At 44.5% G+C, this 13,045-nt stretch overlaps 1 long non-coding RNA gene across 1 annotated transcript; it reads left to right on the forward strand.

Annotated features, from left to right (window-relative positions):
- Positions 1-6,254: 6,254 nt before the first annotated feature.
- On the forward strand, positions 6,255-7,110 carry LOC120999994. Its single transcript, XR_005778717.1, has 2 exons — positions 6,255-6,394; positions 7,069-7,110. It is a non-coding gene; the product is annotated as an uncharacterized LOC120999994 (long non-coding RNA).
- The last annotated feature ends 5,935 nt before the right edge of the window (positions 7,111-13,045 follow it).

Below are 13,045 nucleotides of genomic sequence, written 5' to 3' on the forward strand. Positions count from 1 at the left end.
TCAGGAAGTTTATTCTTTAAAACCCTGTGTGTAATTATCTACCCCACTGTAGGAAAAAAACAAGCATCCAGGAGGGTGAATTTAACACTGGGGTAAATAATATAATTAAAATGGAGGGTTAAATGTGTAAATGTATTTTTTTTAAAAATACATCTCTCTCAATAGTTCTATAGCTACTGAATGAGACAGAAGGAGGGATGCCCTTTAACATATATATCTCCTTGAGAAGCCAATTTGACCCTAAAGGGTTAATTCAACCTGTAATCTAAACTCTGTCCTGTCACTTCTCTTATCTCTCTGCTCTGCTATCAGTAACCCTTTCCGGGATATATTGTTTTACATGCGGCTGTCAGGGAGCCGCTATCTAATAGCGGGAGACTCCCTGAACCTCCGGGAGACTTGAGATCCCTGCCATTGGGTTGACTCCTCATGCTGTTGCCACCCTCCCCACTCTATGACGGGGCCACTACTGTCCCTGTTTGGTCTTGTTGACATTGACACTTATTTGACCCTTCTGATCTGTCAGAAGGTCGGAAAAAAGAGAAACACAACGGATTCTGTCTGTGTAGCAGCTGTAAGGCCTGTATGACATGGTCCCTATTTTGTATCACGATATGCTCATGATTTGGAATCCGAAGCAGGAATTGGGTACAAAACAAAGAAGACATGCAAACTTTCCAATTACGTGTCATCTCTGATCACTGACGGATTACTGACCAAATGCTGACCATGTGAAGGCAGATGCTCAAAAGACAGGATCCATTTTTTTTGGGGTTTTCTTATGACGGATGAGAAGAAGGGCAAAATAAACAGCGACGTCAACACAAACTTACTGCGGACACCCGCTCCACTCTGTCGGGGGCTCTACTTGTATAAGCATTTAATAGAACAGGGTCTGTAGAAATCTATGGGGAATCAGCTGACGACGGTGTAAAAGGAGTGCGCTCTATCACGCTATAGTAGGATCTTGGGCCACTGCACAGTTCTTTATACCTGACGCTAACATTGACCTGTAAGGCTCACACTTTAGTTATTTGGTCAGAATTTGACCCGTAGGGCTACTTTCACATTAGTGGCAGTCTTCTCCGGCAGGCTGTTCCGGCGGGGGAATAGAGTTGTCCCGAACTATTTGCCGGCGAACATGATTCAAAAGAGAAAAGAATACCGAGATAATAGCCGCACATCTAAAAAAGTATCAAATTTATTATGGACAACAGACACAACAAGAAATAATTAAAACATTGTATAAAATGAATCTGGGCCATGTGCGCAAATCATATACACACGCCCGCCTGACTCACCACAACACCATGAACATTCCCCCACACATACAAATAGATAAAGAAGTAAAGTGCATGTAATCCATCAACAATAAAATTATTGGAGAGCTATAATACTTATCATTAAAGATGACGTAGTGGGGGTATGCGTGGTGGTCAGGAAACAAGCCCAACGCGTATCGCCAGGCTCTGCTGGCTTCCTCAGGGGTGCCTTTTCCTGAATGCCACAGTAGATCCTTATGTATGCACATGGTAATTACAAATGAAATCTAAATCACCTGTGTTGTGGGCGGCACAGTGGAATATGGGGGCGGCGACCCTCCATGTAGGTGGTCATGGGAGGAGAAGGGGAGGAGACAGAACAGAATGGGGGCAACCCAGTAAAATCTGCTGTGAGCTGTGAGAGAGCACCAGCCATAGTTCACAGTAACGGCCTGTATAGCGGCCGGAAATGATGCATACCCATGTGTGCCGCCGAGACGGTGCGTCCTGCGTTCCAAGACCCGGAAATAGCAGGGCGCGCATGCTCACAAAGCGCACACTGCGTGCCAAATGCCAGAACGGAAGAGGCCACAATGTGCGCCGCCGAGCAGGCGCGCCCTGCGTTCCAAACCACGGAAACAGCAGGGCGCGCATGCTCACAAGGCACACACTGCGTGCCAAACACCGGAAGTACTCCGGAATCGCTGGAATCAACATAGACGCATACAGGGAAGAGGTCCCGCGGGCAAGGTGACATAGCGACAAAACAAGGGGACATGTAGGAGAAAATAATAAGACAATAAAAAACAATAATAAAGAACAAAACAACAAACAAACAGACAAGAAAACAACAATAAAAAACAAAAAACAAAAAAACTATATATAATAATAGGAAAAGGAGGAAGGAAAAAAAAGAGAGGGGGGACAATGGATAAATGAAAAACAAGAAAAAAAAAAAGGAAAGAAAAAACACCATATTGCCAAACCTAGCCTAAAATTTATGGAAAATCCATCCATTGCGTAAATATGCAGCAGTGGACTATCACAATAATATTGTTAAGACGGGGCTCCATATTTGTGAAAGATTGGCCCCTAAAGAATAGTAGACTTATATTCTATATCCCCTTAACTGTGTAAGGAATTATAAATAAACTATTACAAAAGTTTATTTTACGTGCTTAAACCTCCTTTGTGTTTTTATGCGTTTATATAATTTTATTATTTTATATTTTTAGATTTATTGAACCTTCTATTTTAAATTATTTATTATTTATATTATTTATCATTATTTTTGCGCATTATTTGTCTATTTTTTAGTATTTATTATTTATATTATTTATTTTTTGATTTATTTATATTTCATATTTTATATTATTCAACTTTAATTTATTAATTATTTAAATTCTTGAAATTTTAATTCTATTTTATGAAAAGATTTTTTATTATATATTTTATAATTGATTATTTATTTTAAATATTTTTATTTATTATTTATTTTTTATTTTTTATTTATTATTTATTTTTATATATATTTTTAGTGTTATTTATTATTTTTTATTGTATTTATTATATTTTTTTATATCATATTTTCATTTCCAAACACACCACCTCCAAAGAAAAAAAAAAGGGAGAAAAGAAACATGTCACCTTGTCTGCAGCGACCGCGACCAAGGCCCACAATAAGAAAGGGAAGGACAGAGAGGGGAAGAGTAAAGGGAACCCCGTATGCCAAACAATTAAGAATGTTAGAAATATTATACAAAGTAATTCAAAGCACTATTTCGTATATATAACAAAAGCAACAAGTCCTTCAATATGCATCATCTTGAAGGAACCTCAGAAAACGATCCAGAGACTTCTTTATGGTCCATATTGTGCCGTCCCAGGTAGGAAGAGGGGAAACATTATACGTTCCGGCAGCCGCCAGAGTGAAGACACAGTGAACTTGTGAGGAAGGTGCACAAAACATGTACAAATCTAAACAAAAGAAAAAAGAGAAAAAATAAATAAATATTATAGTACGTGACTAAAGTGTTATCCGGAATAGAAACCTGTGAATGAAAGTTCCTCATTAAGACCCCGAGGGGACATACTATCCAAATTGAAGAACCACCGGGATTCAGCTTTAAGTAGACTTTGTGTCATGTGTGTACCCCTAATGTTATATTGGATCCTCTCTAAACCACCACCACCAAACCATTATACTTACCAGCGTGATAGTCCAAAAAATGAGTGGCCACAGAAGTGAGGGGTTTCTCCTTTTCAGACCTATCCCGGGCAGCCAAAGCAATGTTAGACATATGCTGCTGGATCCGTTTCCGTAGTTCCTGTGAGGTTTGCCCCACATACATCTTCTTACATGGACAGATGATACCATATACGATATTCCTTGTGTGGCAGTTAATATAATGCTTGAGACGTATACGTTGTTCGTCCTTTGTGAAAATATCCTTGCCCAACATAAAAGGGCAAATATTGCATTGGCCACACGGGTGAGTGCCCTTCAATCTGGCCCCCCACTCCAAACCCTGTGTGGGGCGCTGAAAGTGACTTCGTACAAGTTGGTCTTTAAGGAAAGGTGCCTTACGTGCAATCATTTTTGGTTTTTCATCTATATAGGGTACCAGCCTTTGATCAGACATGAGCAGGAACCAGTGATTTTCCAAAACGCTATAGAGTGCTGTCCACTGGTTATTATAACGGGTAATAAGATGTATCTTGCCATCCCTGATTTTAGATTTTGGGGTGAATAACTTGGCTCGATGGGAACTCTTGGCATCCTCGTATGCACGAGATATAATTTTCTTGGGATAACCCCTGTCCTTGAACCGTGAAGACAGATCTTCTGAGGCTGTCCTAAAATCGGTCAGATGCGTGCAATTACGTCGTAGTCTAAGGAATTGACCTTTCGGAATTCCATTTCTCATGTGCGCCGGATGGAAGCTCCCATAATGCAGCAAACTGTTAGTGGCCGTACTTTTTCGAAAAAGAGAGGTAACAATCCGTTCCCTCTCCTTGCGTATTTTCAGGTCCAAAAAATCCACTGAGACCTCCGAGATAGTATATGTTAAATGAATATTCAAATTATTTTCATGTAATGCATCAATAAATTTGATGCATGTCTCTCTTGAACCCTGCCAAAAAAACAGAATGTCGTCAATGTAGCGGAACCAGCCCACTACACACTCATGGAAGAACGGCGACGGGTACACGCACCCCTCCTCCCACTAACCCAAAAAAAGGTTGGCATACGAAGGTGCACACCGCGCACCCATCGCCGTTCCGGACTCCTGCCTATAAAAATTGCGATCAAAAACAAAATAATTATGATGTAAAACCAATTGCAGGAGACTCACCAAAAATGTGCGGTGGGCTGTCTCCGCCGAGGCCGACCTTTCCAGAAAATGAGAAACAGCCCCAATCCCATCCTTATGCGCTATGTTGGTATACAACGATTCGACGTCGCAAGTAACGGCGAACATAGCTTGTTCGCGTTCACCGCGGCTGGCGAACATGTGCGATGTTCGGTCCGCTCCCTATACATCATCATTAAGCAAACTTTGACCCTGTACCTCACAGTCAGCAGACACATTCCAGCCAATCAGCAGCAGACCCTCCCTCCCAGACCCTCCCACCTCCTATCAAAAAAGCAAGGACAGCATCCATCTTAGATTCATTCGGAAGCTGCAGTGTCACAAATTTGACTAAGTTGTAATCGCAATGCGATTAATACAGGTATATTAATCGCATTGCGAATTCAACTTAGAGCTGGGTTCCTAATGGTTGTATTGCTAGAATATAACGAAGATTGAGAATATAGTGCTATATTTGTTATATTCGTCAATTCTAGCAATTCAACCATTAGGAACTCAGATCTAAGTTGTAATCGCATTGCATTTAATGCAGGTTATATTAATCGCATTGCGAATTCAACTTACCACACTCTGCGTAAACTATGTAATTTTCCATGGGAGTTTTGCCATGGATCCCCCTCCGGCATGCCACAGTCTAGGTGTTAGTCCCCTTGAAACAACTTTTCCATCACTATTGTGGCCAGAAAGAGTCCCTGTGGGTTTTAAAATTCGCCTGTCTATTGAAGTCTATGGCTGTTCGCCCGGTTCGCCCGTTCGCGAACATTCGCGGAAGTTTGCGTTCGCCGTTCGCGAACGGAAAATTTTATGTTCGCGACATCTCTACGGGGGAATAGCCTGCCAGATCCCTGCTGTCGCTAGTGCACGCGTGTCGCCGGAAGTCCGCTCTGGCCCCATTCACTATAATGGGGGCAAGCCGGAGGTCCGGCCGCAGCACGGCAAACATGCGGAGAGGTGGCCGGAATAAAACTACGACATGTTAATGTAAAAGTAGCCTAAGTAAGTCTAAGGGTCCATTCACACGTCCGTGGTGTGTTGCGGACCCGCAAATTGCAGATTCGCAACACACCCAGCCGGCACCCGCTATAGAAATGCCTATTCTTGTCCGGACAAGAATAGGACATGTTCTATCTTTTGCGGAGCTGCAGACCGGAAGTTCGGGGCCGAAACCTGGAAGTTCGGGGCCGCGCTCCGCAAATGCGGGAGCGGAGAGCACATAGTGTGCTCTCCGCTTCACGTCCGGGCCCATAGAGAATGAATGGGTCCGCACCCGTTCCGCAAAATTGCGGAACGGGTGCAGACCCTTTTGCGGACGTGTGAATGGACCCTAAGAGTGATGTCTGTCACCTGTCTCTCTCTCTTTCTGCCTGTACAGTAACTGTTTCACCACCACAGCGGACTAGCTATGCATGTTTCTATAGTGCCCAATGATGTACACAGAGATATACAATCCCTGCAGCCGGGAAATAGCCGATTTAGAACGCGAGTTTAGGATACATTGCGTGTGAAAGGGGGGGGGGGTGGACAAGGTATCTTTTGATTGTTACATTGTGTAATCATCTGGTCAATGAATCTGATTAATGAAATTATCCAATAATTGTGTCACGGTTTCTTCTAGTGTTAGAAAAACCTGGGATTTGTCCACAGAGAAGACCATGCATGACTGATACTCTTCGTAGTAATGGGTGCACAAATGACTGGCAATGTCCTGACAAACAGAAGTGCTGTGATACCTCCTGCAAAAGGGAATGCACTGATTTTGTAAGTAACATAACAGAATGTCTTGTAATTATGAATTCGGCCCCCTGCTGCAATCATACATGGGTAATGGCTGTCCCCGTATCTCCAAACTAGGGATCTGTGGACCTCTGTGTTTTTGATCAGGTTTCATAGGTGAGAATTGATAGACCTTGAGAACTTCTAAGACATTTGATGGAGCACAGTCTCTGCTGTAGTCTTGTGAGAAACTAAGTTCAGGCAGAAGAAGCTTTCTTTCCCTCTCTCTTAGGCCTCATGCACACGACAGTGCCGTTTTCTGCGGTCCGCAAACCGCGGATTCGCAAAAAAAAAAAGCCGTCCGTGTGCCTTCCGCAATTTACGGAACGGTAGACATGCCTATTCTTGTCCGCAAAACGGACAAGAATTGGTCATGCTATTTTTTTTTTGCAGGGCCTCGGAACGGAGCAACGGATGCGGACAGCACACGGAGTGCTGTCCGCATCTTTTGTGGCCCAATCGAAGTGAATTGGTCCGCAAAATCTGCGTCTCGGATGCAGACCATAACTACGGTCATGTGCATGAGGTCTTAGTGGGAAGTCTCAGAAGATGTTTACCATTAGCTAAATAATATCCAACCATTCATTGCCTTTTTATTATGTGTGCACCAGGAATGTTTTATATTGTGTATAATAAAAACATGTTTTCATCTCTTCTAGTATATACTGTAGATGGATGGACGATTGATTCAGACAGATAAAGCAAGAAAAAAGAGCAACCACTGAAGGAATCGGCCTTCTCTTATTGTAGATCTTCCGTAATTGGTGAAACATAAATCAGATTGCTTTTTCTTATAGTGATAAAAATGTATTTTAAAATTTTATAGTTTTCCAGATGAAAAAATTTCGGATTACACAGTAAATAGAATTTTGATTTATTTAAAATGTCTCTTTTCTGACATCAGAATTGTAAATTTCAGAGTCAGTTTCTGTAATCAGAGCTCAGCTTCTCCATGTGCTATCAATAAATCAGCAATATGCAAAGATGACAGATTGTGTTCCGTCTTCTGTTCAGAATCCATTCACACAGGAAGAGAGATAAAATACTGTCTGTATACTGGCACCACAAGGGGGAGATCAATACATACAGATTATACAGCCACCACTAGAGGGAGCTCACTACATACAGATTATACAGGCACCACAAGGGGGAGATCAATACATACAGATTATACAGCCACCACTAGAGGGAGCTCACTACATACAGATTATACAGCCATCACTAGAGGGAGCTCACTACATACAGATTATACAGCCATCACTAGAGGGAGATCACTACATACAGATTATACAGCCATCACTAGAGGGAGATCACTACATACAGATTATACAGCCATCACTAGAGGGAGCTCACTACATACAGATTATTCATCCACTACTTAGGGGAGCTCACTACATACAGATTATAAAGCCACCACTAGGGAGAACTCACTATATATTGTATATTTATTGTGATTGTCTGATCTAGACAGACATATGTGTATTTAATAACAATATTAATAAACTGTAATATTCTTTCCCCACGTGACTGCAAGTGTTTTGAGTGCCGGCTCCATCTTTTGCTAACAGATTACACAGTCATCACTAGAGAGCGCTCACTACATACAGATTATACATTCACCACTAGAGGGAGCTCACTACATACAGATTATACAGCCACCACTAGGGAGAGCTCACACACACAAATTACACAACCACCACTAGGGGGAGCTCACTACATACAGATTACACAGTCATCACTAGAGAGTGCTCACTACATATAGATTATACAGCCACCAAGAGAGGGAGCTCATTACATACAGATCATACAGCCACCACTAGATGAAGCTCACTACATACAGATTATACAGCCACCACTAGATGAAGCTCACTACATACAGATTATACAGCCACCACTAGAGGGAGCTCACTACATACAGATTACACAGTCATCACTAGAGAGAGTTCACACACATAAATTACACAACCACCACTAGGAGGAGATCACTACATACAAATTATAGAGCCACCACTAGGAGATGCTCACTCTATACAGATTATACAGCCACCAATAGAGGGAGCTCATTACATACAGATCATACAGTCACCACTAGATGGAGCTCACTACATATAGATTGTACAACCACCAGTAGAGGGAGCTCATTACATACAGATTATGCATCCACCACTAGAGGGAGCTCACAAAATATAGATTATACAGTCACCACTAGAGGAAGCTTACTATATACAGATTGTTCATCCAACATTTGGTGGAGCTCACTACATACAGATAATACAGCCACGGCTAGAGGGAGCTCATTACATACAGATTATACAAGCCCACTAGAGGGAGCTCACAACAAACAGATTATACAGCCACCACTAGAGGGAGCTCACTACACACAGATTATGCAGCCACCACTAGAGGGAACTCACTACATACAGATTATACAGTCACCACTAGAGGGAGCTCATTACATACAGATTATACAGCCACTACTAGGGGAAGCTCATTACATACAGATTATACAGCCAACACTAGGGGGAGCTCATTACATACAGATTATACAGTCACCACTAGAGGGAGCTCACTACATACAGATTATACAGTCACCACTATTGGGACCTTACTGCATACAGATTATACAGCAACCACTAGAGGGAGCTCACGACATACAGATTATACAGCCACCACTAGAGGAGCTCACGACATACAGATTATACAGCCACCACTAGAGGGAGCTCACTACATACAGATTATACAGCCACCACTAGAGGGAGCTCACTACATACAGATTATACAGCCACCACTAGAGGGAGCTCACTACATACAAATTATACAGTCACTAGAGTACTATATACTGGTTTGTACATTTCTTATGTATGAACCTAACACTAACAACTAAAGTTAACCAGAATTTTACCAATTACAAGATACTACTTTGCTTATTCTATGTCATGCTTTACTGATGAGTGGAGGTTCAGTATGAAAACTTGGATGATCACAGATTTGTGGAAGTAAGAAGCTGCCTGAGGTAAATGGAATTTCGCAGCTGCATGGCACTTCATATATGTGTCGTTTACAGGGGCTTCTATACTTTGTGTAGCTCATTTGATAATTTTTATTCTCTTCTTAAAAATATCTTCAGATTACTGCACAAATCAGGATCCTACAGCTGAGGAGGGTTCTCCAAGTTCAACTTCACAATGATTTCTAATATGAAATAATCTTATAAAGCTGAGTGAATATACACTCACCTAAATAATTATTAGGAACACCTGTTCTATTTCTCATTAATGCAATTATCTAGTCAACCAATCACATGGTAGTTGCTTCAATGCATTTAGGGGGGTGATCCTGGTCAAGACAATCTCCTGAACTCCAAACTGAATGTCAGAATGGGAAAGAAAGGTGATTTAAGCAATTTTGAGCGTGGCATGGTTGTTGGTGCCAGACGGGCCGGTCTGAGTATTTCATAATCTGCTCAGTTACTGGGATTTTCATGCACAACCATTTCTAGGGTTTACAAAGAATAGTGTGAAAAGGGAAAAACATCCAGTATGCGGCAGTCCTGTGGGCAAAAATGCAGTGTGGATGCTAGAGGTCAGAGGAGAATGGGCTGACTGATTCAAGCTGATAGAAGAGCAACGTTGACTGAAATAACCACTCGTTACAACCGAGGTATGCAGCAAAGCATTTGTGAAGCCACAACACGCACAACCTTGAGGCGGATGGGCTATGTAACGGATCTCCTAGCACACCGACCGGGTACTTCCGTTGATAAATGCTCCCAGTGCCTCCCGAGGACTCCAAGCACTCCGCTCGACACCGATACCACCACAGGAACCAGAAACAGCTCTTACAAGAGCTAGGAGTAATAGCCAGGGGAGTATACAAGTATAGCAATCCCCACACACATGAGACGAGGCTCTATGTTGAGTGTAAAACAGGAACACTTTATTGAGGGCTACCCGCCCGTATTTATGCAGGTCCCCATCTGGTGTACACGCCCCTAGGGGACCAGAAGGAAGACTGTGACACAGGACAGATACGTAGCACTCAGGATACACAGACACAACACATCCCCACAATGCATCATGGTTTCCTCCTCTCGGCCCTGGAGACACCCGAGGAGTAATTTAATTATCTCTCAGGACAAAGGGAAATCACCAATACACATGTGGGAACAACAGGACAGGAGTCACCACCCAAACACACAATGTCACACCCCCACAGCAAACACAGACATTTAACATATTCCCAGATAGCTCAAGTCTGAGTGCATATCATTAGGTGAATGGCACTCAGAATACACAAATACAATACAATTAGCTATCTGGGTACCCTCACATAACAAACAATACAATTACACAGACAGATGGTTCTGTCACACACCTCAAAACCCCACATGTCCCCATATGGCTTGGATCTGAGCGCTCAGATGCCACAAACTGTCATGGTCTTACCTTCTTGCTGTTCTCCTTCGTTTGACATGTGCTGGCGGCCATCTTGGTTTCTGGGTTTCTTGTAGCCTTCCACCCTGCGGCTCCTCCTTCCCTCTGGGAGGAGCTGGATGCCTAGCTCATATATATAGGAGGTCTGTGGCTTCAGTTCCTTGCTTGGTCCTCCTGTGTTCACATGCTTCTTAGACTGCTGCTGCTTCTGGTTCCTGATCCTGGTTTCGTCTGACTACCCTGCTGGTTCCTGATCCTGGCTTCGTCTGACTACCCTGCTGGTTCCTGATCCTGGCTTCGTCTGACTACCCTTCTGGTTCCTGATCTCTGGCCTCTCAAAGACTCTGCTTCGGTTTCACCATTCGTTTGGACTTTTGCTTTACAGCTTTATTTTCAATAAAGCCTTCTTATTTTCACTTATCTCTTGTTGTACGTCTGGTTCATGGTTCCGTGACATTAGGACCAAGCCATGAGTTCTGACGGTACAGGGCCATCCTCGCTACCCATGCTGGTTGCCAGACTTGATCAGCAGGATCACCTGTTGGGTCGGTTCGCTGTGGCGTTGCAAACCCTGCTTGAACGCACGGCTCATTTCGCTCCCGTTGCCGATGGGTCGGTTGTCGCTCCTACTGCCGCTCCGGTTGTTGCGCCAGAGTCTACCCCGACACCTGTTGTTGCGCCTGCGGTGCTTCGGGGTATGACCGGTTCTGCCCCTCTTCCACAGCGCTTTGGGGGAGAGCCAACTCAGTGCCGAGGTTTCCTTAACCAGGTGGGCATTTATTTCGAGTTGCTGCCACATGCCTTTCCTACTGAGAGATCAAAGGTGGGCTTCTTGATCTCGCTGCTCTCGGACAAGGCCTTGGCCTGGGCCAGCCCTTTATGGGAGAACAACAATCCGGTGGTTGCCGAGTTTTCCGGTTTTGTTGCTTCTCTTCGGAAGGTATTCGATGTGCCGGCTCGTGCTGCCTCTGCTGCGAAGCTCCTTATGTCCATCAGACAGGGTCCACGATCCGTAGCTGAATACGCCATTGAGTTTCGTACCCTGGCAGCAGAGGTGGGCTGGAATAATGAGGCTCTGGTCGCTGCTTTCTCTCATGGTCTCTCGGATGCCTTGAAGGATGAGGTTGCAGCTAAGGACCTACCAGTGGAGCTCGAGTCTCTTATTTCTTTCCTGATTTTGATTGACACCAGACTCAGGGAGAGACCTTCCTTTAAGGAGAGCCTGCGGAGGTCTTCTAACAGATTGGCGCCTACGTTTGCTGTCCCACCCGTGCCTCCCTCTCCTCCCACGCCTCCTGGGGATGACTTGTCTGGGGGTGAACCCATGCAGCTGGGGTTTGCTCACCTGTCCGAGGGGGAGAGGGTACTCCGGAGACGCGAGGGTCGATTCATGTACTGTGGTCTCGGTGGGCATTTTCGGTTGACATGTCCGAACCGTCCGGGAAACGCTCGTACCTGAGATCCTGTCGGGGGCAGATCTTGGGTGGAGTCTCCTCGTCCCCGGTTTCCCGTGTTGACAAACCACTGATCACTGTTGTCCTTTCCTGGGTCGGGGGCTCGGTGCCGACCCAGGCGTTGGTGGACTCTGGTGCTGGTGGTTTGTTCATTGATAGTGTGTTCGCTGCCGCCAATTCCATTCCTCTGCAGGCTCGTGGTTCCCCACTGGCTCTCGAGGCGATAGACGGCAGACCCCTTCTGTCGTCACACGTGACTCATGAGACCCTTCCAGTGGGGATAGCCATTGGTGCCGTTCACAGAGAGTCGGTCTGTCTCCAGGTTATTTCGTCTCCACACTACTCGGTGGTCTTGGGGTACCCCTGGCTCCAGAAGCATAATCCGACTTTCGATTGGAGATCGGCCGAGATCCTCTCGTGGTCACCGCAGTGTGGGGCTAGTTGCATCCATGGGTCTGTCAAGTTGCTGTGTACTTCCTCTGACTCTCTGTTGCCTCCTGAATACGAGGAGTACCGGGATGTATTCGATAAGGTGCGCGCGGTTGCCCTACCTCCGCACCGCCCATACGATTGTGCCATAGAGTTACAACCTGGTGCCGTTCCTCCTCGTGGCAAAGTCTATCCACTGTCGGTAGCGGAGAATGAGGCCATGGAGGAGTACGTGAGGGAGGCGCTTTCACGCGGACACATTCGCAAATCCTCGTCCCCGGCAGGGGCTGGATTTTTCTTTGTTAAAAAGAAGGGCGGTG

This window comes from Bufo bufo, chromosome 4 (assembly GCF_905171765.1).
Source record: "Bufo bufo chromosome 4, aBufBuf1.1, whole genome shotgun sequence".
Taxonomy (NCBI): domain Eukaryota; kingdom Metazoa; phylum Chordata; class Amphibia; order Anura; family Bufonidae; genus Bufo; species Bufo bufo.